Source organism: Desmodus rotundus, chromosome 12 (genome assembly GCF_022682495.2).
Source record: "Desmodus rotundus isolate HL8 chromosome 12, HLdesRot8A.1, whole genome shotgun sequence".
Lineage (NCBI taxonomy): Eukaryota > Metazoa > Chordata > Mammalia > Chiroptera > Phyllostomidae > Desmodus > Desmodus rotundus.
Window position 1 is genome coordinate 56,698,896 of NC_071398.1, and position 15,922 is coordinate 56,714,817.

The following is a 15,922-nucleotide window of genomic DNA, read 5'->3' on the forward strand; positions in this document are numbered from 1 at the left end:
AGTCCCACGAGGCGCGGGAGGAACCGCCTGGGTCCTCCCCGGGGTCGGGCCGCCCACAACCGCTGTGCCTGGAGAGGTGACCTTTGAGAGGGCTCGGGGACTTCAGATCTCTCCCTAGGAGTTTCCTCGGGGGAATTCCTGTAAAGTAGCTGCTCAGAAGTAGCTCGGAGGCCGGAGATGCCCTTCGTCGAGTCACGGGTGGCTGCATCCAGGCGCGGTCCAGCTTGCCATCTGAGTACCTGGTGCTGATTACTCAGAGTTCTGCTGCTCCTCCCCAGCGGCTTGTGCCTTGCGCAGCTCTGCTCCCTTACGCCTTGACTTTGTTTTTCCCTGGGTCCCATGCACCCTTTGTGCATATTCTGTCCGCTCTTAAAGTCTGAGTCCATCCATTCTCATTACATGGGTCCATCCTTCACACTATAAACAAGAGTTACTTTCAAGTGCATCATAGACATAAATGGGGAAACCTAAAACTATAAAACCTCCAGGTGAGAACACACGGGGAAGTATTTGTGAAATTACATAGGCAAAGGCTTCAATTGCCTCACCTGTGAAGTAGAGACAGTAGTACCGTCCCGCATGGCAGTTTTGGGAGGATCGATGGGAGAACACACCTAAAGGGCTTAGCGTGGTGCCAGGCAGTCAGTAACTTTGGCAGACACTGAGATAGACTTTGAAATCAATTTTGTAGTGACCTAGTGTCAGTCAGATTATAATAGGACAATTAGCATCTTCCCTCTCACCTGGATTGGTTCTTTATTTCCTGTTCACGGAAGTTCTGTGAAATAATTACATATGTTCGTCCACCATAGGCCAGTCCTCTAGATGCAATATGTTATTCACAAAGTCCTGTTAAGCAACCATTATTATGCTCTGAGGCACTTTTTTTTAAGAAAAATTTTTGTTTCTTTCACTGTGTCATTGAGTTCAGCAGTGTAGATTTGGTTGCTGACAATGACATGTTGACCTGACAGTTTGCTTAAAGTAGCGGATGGGTAATACTGCAGGTGGGGTTTGTTCCTTAGTATTTTAGTGGGCAGTTTTCCAGTGAGCAGAGAAAATGGTCACTTGGGACCTAAAAAGTTAATTTCTTAAAGTTTTCTAGGCACTCCGCAACAATGAAAAGGAAAAGCATGGTACGTTCAGTACTAGAGAACAATGTGAGCGGACGAAGTTCTTCCGCACAAGACAACGTGGATGAATCTCGCAGGAAGTGCGGCGGGGGACCCCTTGGAGATGGGCTGTGGCTACTGTGGCAAAGTCCGCAGAATTGTAAGTACAGTTTGAGGAATGCATGTGTGTGTACAACCACGTGGCCACCACCTAGATCAGGATGCGGACCCTTCCGGCATCATAGAAGGCTCTCTTTGTCCCCTTCCAGTAGGTGCCTCCCCTCCCCATGGCAACCATTGTTTGACCTTAGTACTGTATAAATTAGTTTGTTCATGTAAATGCAATCCTAATGCAGTGAACTCTTTCATGTCTCGCTTCTTGGGCTCAACTTTAGTTCATCCATGTTGTTTTATATGGCAGAAGTCTCTTCTTTTTCCTTGCTGACTAGTATTCCCCTGTGTGATGTATCACCACTTAGTTCTCTTTTTTCTGTTGCTGGACACTGGAGTTGTTTGGGTTTGGAGTCAGTATGAATAAACCTGCTGGGAGCACTGTTCTGTCTTCTGTTGACCATGGCGCTCATTTCTGTTCTGTTGGGTCTCGTACCCAGGAATTGGAATTGCTAGGTTCTAGGATATATGTGCTTTTACCCTGGTAAACGGTGCCAGCAGCTTTCCAAAATGAACAGCTTACGTTTCCACTGCCTGCTGGTGAGAGTTCCAGGCTCTCTGTACCCTTGCCAGCACGTGGTATTGCGAGTCCTTTGGATTTTAGTGGGTGTGTGGATATCGCACCACGGTTTTAATTTGCTGTTCCCTGATGATTAATGATGGTAATCACCCCATGTGTGATTGATTTTGCTAAGTAAAGTTCTTTGGTTTTTTAAAGGCAAAAGTATTTCCCTCCCCCATCCCAGTGTTCTTTCAGTGCTGGGTCTGTACCCGTGAGTGAACCCGTTTTCTCCTAGACGCTGTCCCTGCTGGCACAGTGCCTGTGTGGCCTGAAGAGTAAAGTTACGCCCAGGAAGAGCCCCACGGTCAGGGCATCCCTCGTTCTGGCCCTGCTGCCAGAAGCCGTGTGAGTTTGGACCATGTTGCCATCCTAAGGTGAATGCTTTAACCTGGGGGATTTCTCCGACGCGCTGTAGGGCCCAGGACCCTTCCTCTGTGGAAGAAGTGGGCTACCATGAAGAACCCCAGATCAGTAGTCAGCCTGGGCTCTTTGCAGGACTTTGCTTCCTTCACGGGTCTAACCCCCAATAGTAAGTCTCTTCCTCCTCCTCCTTCTGTACCTTCCTTTAACAGATTTTGACTTGAAAATAAGCAGTACTGTAATTTCTTATGCCAGGAACTTAGCATAACCAGAATATAAGAGATTTTAAAACCATGTAAGTTGTTACTAAATGTGTGTGCTCATCAGCTGTGCAGACCTCGGTTCTTCAGATTTAGTGATACGGTCACTTATGACGTAGACTGATATTTTTTCCCATGATACATCTAGAGACTTTTTAAACCAAAATTAAACCCCTGTCTATAGCAAATTGCAGAATTTCCACAAACTTAATTCTCTCGGAGTGGATTTGGTTTCGCGTTTTCTAAAACCTAGGCAGGCAGTACGATATGATTCACCCTAACATCGTTTTCTCGCATTTTACTTTGTTTATTTGGGTTGTTTGTTTGTTTTACAGTAATATTTTTTGTTGTGATTGAGTAGCAGTGTTTCCTTTCAGCATTTTTAAACTATGCACTGTCAGAGCTCATTACATTTTTTTGAAAAGAATGGCTTACTTGGATCCAGACTGATAGAGAATCTATTTTAACCATATCGTTGCTTCTGGCTGATACTGGTCTTTGGGCATCACTAAGTCACACTTGCTGAAACTCTGACGGTAGAGTCGACGCTGTTGCTCACTCCGTGCAGACCGGTTGCAGAAACAGGAAGGAGTCGTAGCTGGAGCCTGGGCGTCGGAGCGAGCTGCAGCACTAGAGTTCCGACTGCTCGCTAGCAGTGGGACTTCAGGAACGTCCCCGAGGTTTCGGGTGTACGGTGCGTGGAATTCAGATTACAGCGTTGCTTTTCTCCCAGGGTTGTGCGGGTTAAATGAGGCAGGACTGCGTATTTGACGGCTTCGAACAATGCCTCCTACTCAGTAACCGTTGGTGAGATGTCAGCTGCCTTTGTGACCAGTCCTGTCTTCGGGGCTCTGTGAGGGTGAACGTGGAGGAGAAGCCAGGTGTGTACCCCGAGGTCTGCAGTGCAGTGCACGTTAGCGCTAGCGGTACTCCTGCCAAACGGGTCTTCTCTGGCCGGTGGGTTGTACACAATTTCCGTGTGGTAAGTAAAGCTGTGCTTTAGGACCACTCTCCCCACCCCACAAAAAACGTGAATTTACAAGTAGAATATTTGGTACTCAGAAGACATGGATTTCCAGGCTAAAGCTCAAAGCTTTTAAAGGTTACAATGTGGCCGAAATGCTATTGGTAATGAAAGAAGCAATAACTGGTATTAATAACTTTTTAAAAATAACTAAAATTTTAAAAATTAAAAAAATGAACATTTTTTTCCTGAATGATGATGTGACGACACGTGTTGGTTCCTAACATTTTGCCCTGGTCGGGCTTGTCTGGGGCGTGGTGGCGTGAGACTCTGGGACTAACTCGGCTCTGAAAGAGGTGGCAGGACCCCTTACTCACAATCGGAACCTGCTAACCTTGACGCCCGCCTCACCGGGCGCCGTCTGGGCCCCTGCCTGGCCTCCCTGCGTGTCTCAGTCGCAGAGTGCCTGGCCGTGTACCTACCTGGGCCCTCCCGCGTTACTTCGGAGAGTGACCTGCACGATGGTGCCAGTCTGCTGAGTCATCCTTGATTCATCGCACCGTGAATGCGTTCCCTTTCACAAAGCAAGACCCCCCTGCCCCGCACACCCCAAAGCTGCGCCTTCCCTGTGGGAAATGGTCTGCTCACTGAGTATGAACAGGCTGAGCACAACCTCAGGGAGTGCCACTCACGTGGGCCCTGCCCACCCGCCCAGCCCATGGCCCACTGTGCCCCTGCTTGAGTAGGTACCCTGGAGCTCGCGTTACTGGTTTGCTTTTGTTTCAAACGAATGATTTGTGCCATCCCGTCATGTGCTGAAGCAGCACTCCTAAAGGGGGGTCTTCACCGGACAGCATGCGAGGAGGTTCTTGCCGGCTGTTTGCAGGTTTCTGTAATTATTTGATTTACCTGCTTTGTGTCTTGCTGCTGGTTACTTTGTCTCCACTCTCATGACCGCCCATTGCTGTGTGTGGCTGTCTCTACGTGCAGTACACCTTTCTACTTGACCCCGGGGACCTCATCCTTCAGTTCTAGTGTGGAAGCTCCTCCCTCCCACCTCACCTGCACAGCACGGCACTTTCTCTCCTGCCTCTTCTGGTTCCCTCTGATAGCTCGTGACTGCGGCATGTGACTTCTCCAGTTAGACCGTAGGTTTTATTCGTCCGTGGCTTCTCTGTGCCCCTGGGCTGGCGGGGACAAGTGCTGTGTGCATATTTGCAGGACGTCTTGGTGGACATGCAGCCTAACGAGAGCAGTACAGGCGGGACGTGCCTGGTGGGACCGGGGGCAGAGGCGAGGCTCAGGGAGGTGATTGGTCCACGATCGCGGTGACCGTGCGTGAGGTGACGACCAGTCTAGAATATCCTCAGTGGCAGAATTGAGCTGAGGTGTGTTGACTGTATACTCAGTGTGGCTAACCATGAGCACAGTTCGGATGAAGGGGAGGGCCGAGATTGATTAAAAGCTGATGTTTCTGACGTTTGGAGGTTTGTGTCAGATGTCAAGAGAATGAAAACAAACTCAGATCTCAGCAGCGCTCTGCACTCAGTGGGATCATGTTTGAAACCACAAAGAAACGGATCCTAGAAAAGCTCTCATTTAGCCTTTCCGGGACGTCATAACATTTAATTATTGTAAACGTAAACTCCATTTCATGGTGAAATTCCCACAAAACTAGAATGAGCTGTGGGATTTTCTTCCCTCCCGTGACCAGCTGGACACAGGATGAGATAAGCATTTCTGCAAATCATTGGCAATACTTTCACGCCCCTTTCCCAGAAGCCCCCTGAGAGCTAGGCTTCCCTCTGTCTTGAGGGTCGCAGGTTTGACGTGTGCTCGTCCGTGAGTGTTCACCGGGTGTGGAGATTTAGCCCGGTTCCTTCCACAACTAACTTGAAGCGCGATGGCACCTAATTGGCCTTAACTGTGCCTGACTTAGTACAAAATGCCATTTACTTAGTGACATGCATAGGCTGTGTGTTCTGTACTCTCTGGCTTAAGAGAAGCACAGTTCCTGCCGGCACCCTCTGGAGATGACACCCAAGTGGCAGAGCAGCCTGTTGGAGGGCTGTGCGTGGTGGGGCTGACCTGGTCACGTGCAGTGATGCGGCTGTGCTCCCAGTACAAGCCATGCAGCGGGGGATGCGATGCACTGTGCTCGTCACTGCTCCAATAGCTTGGCCTAACTCTGTTCTTTTTATGATGCCTAGGTGACACATGGAACCTCTTTCTGGATGCTTGACTGGTCACCAGATAACCAGAGTCCGTTATGTCACGGTTTGGGGGGGCTGCACTGGTGGGGGGTTGTCCAGGGACCCTAACTTGGTGCAGCTGGGCCGGCCTTGCAGATGGACTTCAGCCTCACGGACACATTTGCTGTATTTCTCGGGTTGCCCTCAAAACCAGTTTCTTAGCACTGGACTAACCCTAATTGCACTTGCCTGTTTCCGAGACACAAAAACCTGGCTGCCGTTTTGCCAGCGTTGCTGGTGTTGGGGAGAGGCAAGGAGTGTGTGCTCTTACTAGGAAGCCCTGCCTGCTTTCAGACGCCGGTGTGAAGACACTGGGGAGCATACAGTGCAGAGAGGTAAGTGGGTGTGGTTGCCTAGGTCCCGGGGAGACCTCCGACATACCAGCCTTCCACACTGCACACTGGTGCGTGGAATTCTCCTGAGCCCCACAGACGTAGGGGCCCCTGAGAACTCAGTTTTCCGGGCCGGCCTTTTCACCGTGACCTGTTCTTTCTGTGTGTCAGGGGCACCAGTAGTTAAGCCACCACTCACAGCCTGGAGAAGGGTGTATTCTGCGTGGATACCTTCGCCTGGCTCGGTCCCCCGAGGCCCATCGCTTTATTGCGGCCTGTATTTTCAGTTTTGCTATTTAATCTAAGGTCTCATTCCTTTCTGATGTTGCTGAACAGCTGCAGTCTTGCTAATAATAATGAGAAAAGAGTCTCGCTATTGTTATTCTAGCCCCCTTCCTCAATGCCCTTCAGGTGAGTTCCTGAGTGCGAACTGCAGGGGCATGAAGGTAGCACCTGCCCTCCTGCCCCCACCAGTGCTCTCCACTTCAGTTGGTCCCACAGGGATGCATCTGCACCCCAAAGCAGAGATTCTGGGGTGACCTCACCCCCTAAGTAGTTGCTCTCTGTCTCCTAAGTAACCTTGACTCCTTCCAGCCCTCCCTGTGACCTCGGCTCAAGCTTCATTCTGCCTGGTGTTTGTCACCTCCCGCCCCCCACGGAGCAGCCGCTCATTGGCCTCTCTGTCACACGTGTGTGCTGACTGCCCTGACCCGCATTCCGACAGGCTTTTTCTGAAGGAAATGTCACTGCAGTCTTAACATTTTTCAGTCCTTCTGTACTGTTTACATGCGAAAGTCCAAATCCCATGCACTAGGACCAGCCCTTTCTTGCGTAGCGTTGACCTGGTTTCCAGTCCTCCATCCTCCGTCCCAGGTCCTTTACTGCAGCCACACCAACCCCCTCTCTGGAAGTCGGGGTTTCCTGCCGTCGCCGTTTTGCACGTGCTGTTCCCGTTCTCTGGAGCTCCCACACTGTCCTCTGGGCGGGCTGCTCACTTTCAAGATCCAGTTCACAGGTTCTTTGCTCCAGGAAACCTCTCCTCCTCTCAGACGTAAAGCAGAGCCTTCTCTGTGCTTCCCTCCCCGCACCCATGGCGTGTGCCTTCTGCGTGGTTCACTGTTTGCAGGCCCTCCCCAGGGGCTCGCACTCCTGGGAGGGGAGCACGTTCCCTTCGTTTCTGCAGCTGGAACAGAGCCTGGGACCCAGGTGGGATACTTGTTATTGAAGGAATGAAATAAATAGGCGCTTGGGATTCTGGCCTTGATTTCCTAATTTGCAGGCAACCTTGACAGTCCATCACACGCAGTAGTTCGTGACCTGAGAGGCATACGTGTGAGTCAGGTGCCGGGGGTGGCGAGCGGGAGAGCCACTCACCTGTGGGTTCCGGCCAGCTGCGGCATGGCAGCCTTCCAGAGTGGCTTGCCTGCCTTCCTTATGAAAGCCGGGAGGGTCCGATGGGTAAGTCCGTTATGGGATGAGTTTGGCCGGTTTCGTGTGGGCTCTTCTACGAGCCGGTTTTCGGAGAGAAAGGAATGGTGATGCCTAGTTGGCAGTATTGTCAGTGCGCCCCTGCCGTGTGGCGAGCCTTCTGTGGGCTCGGCAGACACTGGCTGCACGTACGTGTCCACTTCAGTGGTTCACCCCCAGCTTCCTCAGGAGCAGGACATGAGCCCCGGAGATGCCCCTCTGGGCCCGATGCCCTGCGTGGTATTCCTCTGCAGAGACTGTACACGAAGTGTTGGTTTCGCATCCTTTGCAAAGATTGGCACGCAGGCTGCCCACGGTCAGCGAGTGCCCGTCCCCGGGAGCAGTTGACCTTGAGTCGTGACATCAGCGCTGCCTCTGCGGTGCCCTCCCCCACTGGCTACCCCCATGGTGCCTGTCACTCAGGCTGCTGCGGTCCCCATCATGGGTGAACGTGGGTCCCTTAGCCTTTCTCTGGGTCGCTCTGCATCTCTTCTCCCTCTTTGTGATGTCGCCTGCACCCTCCCCGTTGGCCTTTTCCCTTCAGCGTGTCAGAGTGTCCGACTGAAGCAGAATCCGGGCAGCCCTCCGCTGACCTTTGCCCCCTCTAGCGGTTGCCCCGTACAACTGCTCAATCGCGTTCCCTCCCTGGACCCAAAATCACTTTCCGGGTGACGGCTTTCCTGTCTGTCTGCGCTTGCTGTTTCTTTCCTGCGCTGCCACCCCATGTGTTCAACATGTCCCCCGCCACCCCCCGCTGTGCTTTGTCGTTCCATAGCCTCCGAGCCTGTGCAAAACTGACCTCTCCCCTTCCCTCCAGGGGCGCTGTCCTCCCGTGAGGGGGCCTTCCCAGGGCTGGCCCCTCACATACCTCCTGCATCGCTTGATTCTAATTCCTTCTTTCTGCCCTAATTCCAAGGCCTTACTGTTTTCCTGCAGAATTACCTCTTCCCTTCCTAAAGCTGATTCCAGTCTCCTCTGGTACATAATCTAGTAATAACACTGCTCCAGAATTTCTTCTCTGAAACACATCTCTTACTGCTTTGTTCCCCCGCCTGCAATCCCGCGGTGCTTCCCACCACATTGAGGATACACCCACGCTGCTCAGCGTGGCACATGTAAGGCGTTTCGTGTTCAGGCCCCTGCGGCTTGGAGTCGTGACCAGGTAGCGCTCCACGCCGCCACCCATACCACCCTGGCTCCCCATTGCACCCCTCCTCCCGGGTGCTCCCTGCCCCACACTCACACTTCAGGCCTGATGTCACTTCTGCCGAGCCTCTGCTTCTCTTCCTCATCCTCTCGTCTGGCGTGGACACACTGCCTGGTCCGCGTTTCTCCCACGGCACCCGCTAGTCCTACTACATGGGTCTGTGCCCGCCTCTCCGCCCCTGACAGCAGGAATTGTGCCCTGCCAGACGTAGTGCACCTGTGGACTGCGCCTAATAAAAGTTTGTCGGGTAAAAATATGTCTGATATCTGATTCACTTCCCAAGTGACTACTGTTACCCACAACCACAATGCTTTTACACAGATTATGTAATGCAAGATAGGGTCTCTCTAAAATCGGCCACAACCCCTGTGTGAACCAAAGAACTGAGCGAAGGGAAAGTAGGTCAGGTGCACAGTGGCGGTAAACGCAGGAGAGCCTTTGCAAAGTGGTGTTGACACGCACTGCTTCAAGTTAGCCCAGCCTCAGCGGTTAAGGGCGCCGCCCCTCACAACACTGCCCTCATTTCAACCCCAGCTGCGAGCTTGGGAATTCCCAGGCTCCCTTCACTTCCGACCAGCGCGTTACAAACTTGGGAGGTTCCCGGTGACCGCCTAAGGATTGAGGATTGACTGGAACTATGCACAGAACTCAGGCGTGCGGTCCGTAGCTTACAGTTTTATCGGAGCAGCAAAGGCACACAGCAGAACCAGCCAAAGAGGAGACCATGGAGTGAGGTCTGGGAGGGTCCCGGTGGGACGGTGCTGTGTGCTCTCCCTGCGGGGCCAGAACGCGCTCCCCGCACACTGACGCAACAGGGCGTGTGGAATTGCTAACCAGGGGAGATCGCCTGAGCTTCCGTGTCCAGTTTTCGTTGGGGGCCTACGTGGAGGCATGATTGACAGCTGGCCATGAGCTGAACTCCATCTCCCCTCCCCGCTCCAGAGCTGGTGCTGAAAGCCCCAACCTCCTGATTCCATGGTTGGTCTTCCCGGCAGGGCCAGCCACAGTTCCGAGTCACTCACTCCTGGGAACTGCGGGAGCCCACCGTGAGTAACGGACGAGTCACTGGGGATTCCCAGGATGGAAAGGCTGCCTTACAGGAAGCTGGAGGAAGGGCCACCCACATTCTTTATCCAACAGTCATAGGCCATCTGAAATGGCCTGGCCACCAGAACATAAATTGTGTCCACAGTCCAGAATTGTGTGTGTGTGTGTCTGTTCTTACTGTATCAGGAACGGACCATGAGCCCTGGCCGGCGTGGCTCCGTTGGTTGGAGCGTCACCCCGCAGCACCCGAAAGGTTGCGGGTTCAGTCCCCAGCCTGGGCTTGTATGACCCCCGGTCTGGGGGCATTCAGGAAGCAACCAACCGATGCTTCTCTCCCGCATCACTGCTGCTCGCTCTCCCGCTAAAAACAAAAGTGTCCTCCAGTGAAGACACAAAAAGAAAGGACCGTGATTCACAGGAAATGGAAACAGGACGTTGAGGCATTCGCATTCCTACATTCCTGGCAGCGTCATTCACAGCTGCCTCGGTGCGGGAACAGTGCCAGGGCTCGTCAGCAGGTGGGCGGAGGAGGAGGACGCACATGTGCGCAGCTATGGGAAAGGAAACCCTGCCGTGTGCAGCACGGGGTGGACCTCGGAGACAGACAAGTACTGAGTGGTGACCCCGTACGTGCGGGATCTGAAAGGTCGGGTGCACAGAAACAACAGAACAGTGATTGCCAGGAGCTGGGGTGGGGGGCCGTGGGGGGGTCAGCGAGGGCGCAGAGTTTTGGTTGTGAAATGAGTAAGGCTGCGGCCCTAACGGGTGACGTGACTGTAGCCGACAGCGCTGTACTGGATCACCGAAATTCGCCAGGAGAATACACTCAAACGCTCTCGCCAAAGCAGGGAGAGAGAACCTGCGAGTCCTGTGCTGACGAGGTCCGAGTGGCACTTCGGCACTGAGGTGGCCGCGAGACTCTGCACTTGGCCAAGTCTGCCAGAGGCTGTCCGTACAGGGGAGTCTACCAGACTCAGGGCGTGCTGCTGAGAGAGAATGGTCAAACTGCGTGTGTCTGACCAAGGATTCGTATCTGAATGATTGAGTCCTGCTCACAGGCAGAACTCCCTTTTCTCCTTTACTCTCACGTGACTGCCTCGTACTCCCGACCCCAGATGTGCGGGGTTTCCCCACTAGCATGTGTCCTACAACTCCACCGCACAGGTTACGGCTCAGCCCCCCAAGTCTGCTGCCACTTCAGACCCCAATCACGAGGGGCAGGTTCCGAGGTCCCTGTATGTCTTCCCAACGCCAAGCGATTCTTCAAGTCTCAGTAGATGCTGACGGAGTGTCCTACAGCTTAGCTCAGTCCTGATGCCGCCTTCCTGGGAATGGGGTCAGGCCCACGGGTTCAGGGCTCAGACCCACGAGAGCGCCCCTCCAGAGGTCAGGGGCAGTCCAGGTTGTGCTTCTGACTGACTGGATCCGGGGCTCCCAGCTCCCCTTTTGGGTTTGGTCATTAGAGCAGCTCGTAGAACTCGGAGAAACACGCTTTACTAAATCACTGCTCCACGAGAAGGGATGTCACTCAGGAACAGCCAGATGGAAGGCGTGTGGGGGGCCCGGGGTGCAGGAAGGGGCCCGTAGCTTTCTTGCTCTCTGGGCTTGCTGCTGTCCCACCAGCTGTAGGTGTCCCCTGACCCAAGAGCTTGGGAGCCTCTCCTCCGGGGTGTTTATGGAGGCACCATTCCTTAGGCATGGCTGAGGGGATCACTGGCCAGCGGCAACCTCCAGGCCCCCCCCCCAACACACACCCGGTCAGAGGTGGGGGCTGGGGTTGACAGTTCTGATCCTCTAGTCAGGGATGGTCCCCTTGACAAGTCCCCTCATTGACAGAAACCCAGGTGTGGTGGCAAGGGGCGTGTGGCGAATAATGAGACACTCCTTTGCTCTTTATGGCTCAGGGGCTGTTTCAGGCTGTGGGGACACCAGCCCGTAGTGTGACAAAAGGTGCCGCTGTGGGTTTTACAGAGGAAAGTACAAGGGTCAGGGAGCTGTGGGCCAGGAACAGTGGGTGAGACCAAAGTGGAGTTTCTTGTTATAAATCACCCACAGCGTGTGTCTGACCTCCCTGCACACTTCAGTTGCCCACGACCCCCTCCTGGGTGAGTCATCTCCTAGAGGAGCCCACAGAGCTCACGGGAACGTGCGTGTGCACTGGTTTGTGTGACGAGGGTACACGTGAACAGCTGGTTGAGGGGATGCACAAGGTGGGGTCCAGAAGGGTCCTAAGTCCAGGAGCTCTGTGCTTGTGGCATGGGAACCACAAACCCCAGCAGGTCGAGGTGTCCATCAGCCCGAAGCTGCCCGAGCCCTGAGCCATCCGCGTTTCCCTGAGGCGCATCACGTAGGCACGGTGGCTTACTGGCCCCATGTCCAGCCCCCCACCCCGCTCCAGAGACTGGGGGACGCAACTGGCAGTTCCAAGCTCCTAATCAAGGTCTCGGGTAACCTGTCTCCACTCAGGAGCCCACCCAGAGTCCCGTGGGAACAAAGATGTTCTGTCACCCAGGAAATTACGAAAGTCGTAGACACTCTTGGTCAGGAACCCAGGCCAAAGACTAGACATTAGCACCAAAGAGTCTCCTGGAAGCCCTCTTTATGGGGGCTTTTAAGCCTGTGTTAGGAGTTGGGGGCGGCAGCCACATATACATTTTATATTATTATACTCTACTCAAAAATAAGAGAGTTCAGTTTTTCAAAGTGTCTTGCATACCACTTCACCAGAGAAAATTTGTTAATGGCTAGTAAGCATAGAAAAAGGTACTCAGGATCATCATTAGTCCTTAGAGAAATGCCAATTAGTGTTAACAACGAGACACCACTTTACACACATTCGCATAGCTAAAATTAAACAGATCAACACCACCGGCTTCTGCCAAGGATGTGGAACACCTACATTTTCTTCATTGCTAGTAGCGTGTAAAATGAAGAAAAACAAAAGACTTTGGAGACTTATTTGGGAGTTAAACATGCACCTGCACTATGACCTAACCCATTCAACTCACGTTTATTCCTCCAAGAGAAATAAATACATTTGTCCACAGAAAGACTTGTCCGAGAGTTTTTGTAGCAGTTTTATTCATAATGACCCCACACCAGAAGCAGTGCAAATGCCCATCACGAGGAGAATGGATAAAAAATTGTGCCATAATCCTACAATGGAATGCTGTCCTATGAGCAACTTAAAAACGATGGACACACAGCAGGGTGGGTGGACATCGACGTACTGACCCAGAGGAGCCAAATGTGAAGTAATACATCCTGCTTTACCCCAGTGACTTGGCAGTGACTTTGAAAACGAGAAAAATCCACGAAGATCATAAACGAGTGCATGTGAGGGGGGGATTCACTGGAAAGCTGCGCTTGGAACATGTCTGGGGCGGTGTCTTAATTGGTTATTCATTACGGTGTCCATTTGTCAAAACCCATCTAATTTTACCCTGAAGATCCGTGTTCGTCACTCACTGTCCGTAAACTTACAGACAAATCTCCGCACACACATAACCCCGTGAAAACTTTCCTAGAACGGACTCAGCACGTTTCTTGCCTAACACTTCATTTACTGGGAGCTCTATATTCCAGTATACAGACTGCATTATTTTTCATCTGATTAAAGTCTTTGAGTGCTTGGACTATTGTAAAATATATGAAAACCGCCTCAGCATGGTTTCTAGAAGTGCCTGGTTCTCCGAGCGAAGCCTGGTCCTGCCAGGTAAATCATTCTGGGTTTTAGTCCTCAGCTGCCTGGTCACTACTTTTAGACATAACTCGTCCGCTCTCTCGCCTTAGGCAGTCTTAGGAGTCTCAGTGTTTTCAGCAGTTAAAAGAGATCTAGATGAGCTGTTTTAATAATAATAATCACTATCTTTTAATCTTCAGCTGTAGGCTAGGAACCCAATGAGGTGCTTTGAAATAAGTTTTTTAATTGGCACAACAATTGTATGAAACTGCTTGTCTTATAAATGAGGAAGTTCAAATTCAGAATGTCTAGGTCTGAATTACACCCCGACTGCCTTTGACTCCAAAACTGTAAACCACGATGTTGTCCTGTGTATCTGTGGGACTTCAACACGCCAAGATTCTGCTTCCCAGCCCGAGCAGCACGCGTGAAGTGGGTGTGAACCCTAGAAAGCCAGAGGACTTCATTAGTGTCTTAGTTTTCTCTCTACCTCCAATGCCAAGCACATTTTAGGCCTTGTTGGATTCAAGCAAAAGGAACAAAATAAACTGATAATCTTAAGGAGGAGGATTATTTTTGTCACCCTACTGACCACTCTTTCCTTTTCCCACTGTATTTAGCCTGATATTTTGCACATGATACACATTCATTGATTTTGACTCTCAGCAGTTAGGAAATGTTCAAAAATGATCGATTCTGCCTGGTTAAAAAAAAATTATACTCAAAGCATTCATCAAAACACATCTATTTAATGTGGAGTAACTGAAAATACTCAAGAATTAAGGATAAGAGGGCACATTTCAGAGCCGGAGGAGTCGGGTGAAGATGGTGGTGGTGAGGATGCCCAGGACCGCGGCGAAAACGAATTGCACGTGCCTCCTACACCGGCCGTCTGAGTCCCTCTGATGGGAGAACTGCAGACCTTCCAGCTTTGCACTGGACGAGGCCTCTTGTTCTTCATTACAGGGCACTGGCCTTGCCTCGTTCGTGCTTTGGGATAGTCCTTGTTTCCGCTGTTGCCTTTAAAAGTTATTTCTCTTTTTTCCCCAGTAGTTTCATTTTAGCTAGTCTTTTTCTTTTGCTTTCAAAGGGGAAATAGAAATAAGAAGGGTCAGCTCGCTTGCCGAAGTGTTTGCGTGCATTCGGTCTGCAGAGACACTTGTTGGGTTGGGTAAAATCGCCATTGACAGGAAAACCGCCTGCATCATGATTAACCTGTAAGTCTAGGTCCTCTGCCCCAATGCCAGTGTTAGAAAAATATTTTGTGAAATTTGGGTTTTATTTTATAGATCCAACGGCCTTTCTCCCGAATGCTGAGAGAGGCGCTTGAGTGAGTAGTTTTAGCCTTGGGGGAAGCCCAGATAATCAGTGCATATGTTTTTAGTTAAGGAACACAAGATTATTAGTATTTTATCAAATAAGTATTAACATTACATGTCAAACAAATTTGTAACTACTGTGAGATTAAAGTATTTCAGATGGCATTTTCACCCCAAGTAACATCTCTCCTTCACTTTGTTGGAGACAAACTAAGACCTTGACAAACAACTAACTAAAGTTCTCTTTTCCTTCTGTCACGAAAGGACACCCCTTCTCACAGCTGTCCTGCTTATTGAGTATGCTCATCTTCCGCCAGCCAGCCTTGAAGTGTAACCCCTTCAGATTAGACAGGAAACAGATTGTTTGAATCTTTTCGGATACCAGAAGAGTATATAGGTTACCAAAGATTTTACGTAATGCTTATTAATTAATGCATTTGATTTCTTTCCACAAGAAAATTAAACACTTATCTAGGGATTCTCTTATATCCCTTCAAAGTTTCACCAGAATGTCCATTGTAATGTCTGCTTTGTCATCGTCACGTGAAATCGGTGTCCAGGATGCTTGGGCTCTGAACAGCTGCGACCGCACCTGCTGCCTGGCGGTGCCCAGGGAGGGTCTGGCCGTGGGGAAGCCCCACACAATCTGGTGGTGGGGACGCCCAGGCTGAGGGAAAACGTTTTTTGGAACATTTCAATCATTCTTTCTACTAATACTTTGCAATCAGGCCTTCCCCTCCCCAACTCCCACTTTTCAACCCACTGCAATCTTGCCCCTTCCTGAAACTCCACCACGCAGATCTCCCTGGGCTTGCAGCTAACTACTAAGTGTCAACTTCTGCTCACAGGTTTCAGCGCTCACCTCGTGTGACCCCTGCATATGCTTGACACCGGGTCACCTTTTCTGTGGCCTTTTGTTTGGTTTTTTTTTGGCTTCTGTGACCCCTTTCTTCAAGTGTAGTTCCCCAAAGTAATTCGGCTCCTATCATGGTAGTTTTTATTACATGTATTCTGTTTTCAACTACATTAATATCAACTATATATTAATATTTTGCTCTTCAAGAAAATGCTGAGAATGTCTTTTCATAAGGAAATGCTTTCTTCTTTAAAAAAAATCCTCAGCAATTTGCTCGGGGTCTCCACGTTTCAGATGTGGAGGAGCCAGGTTCCTCTATAGGACAAAAGGA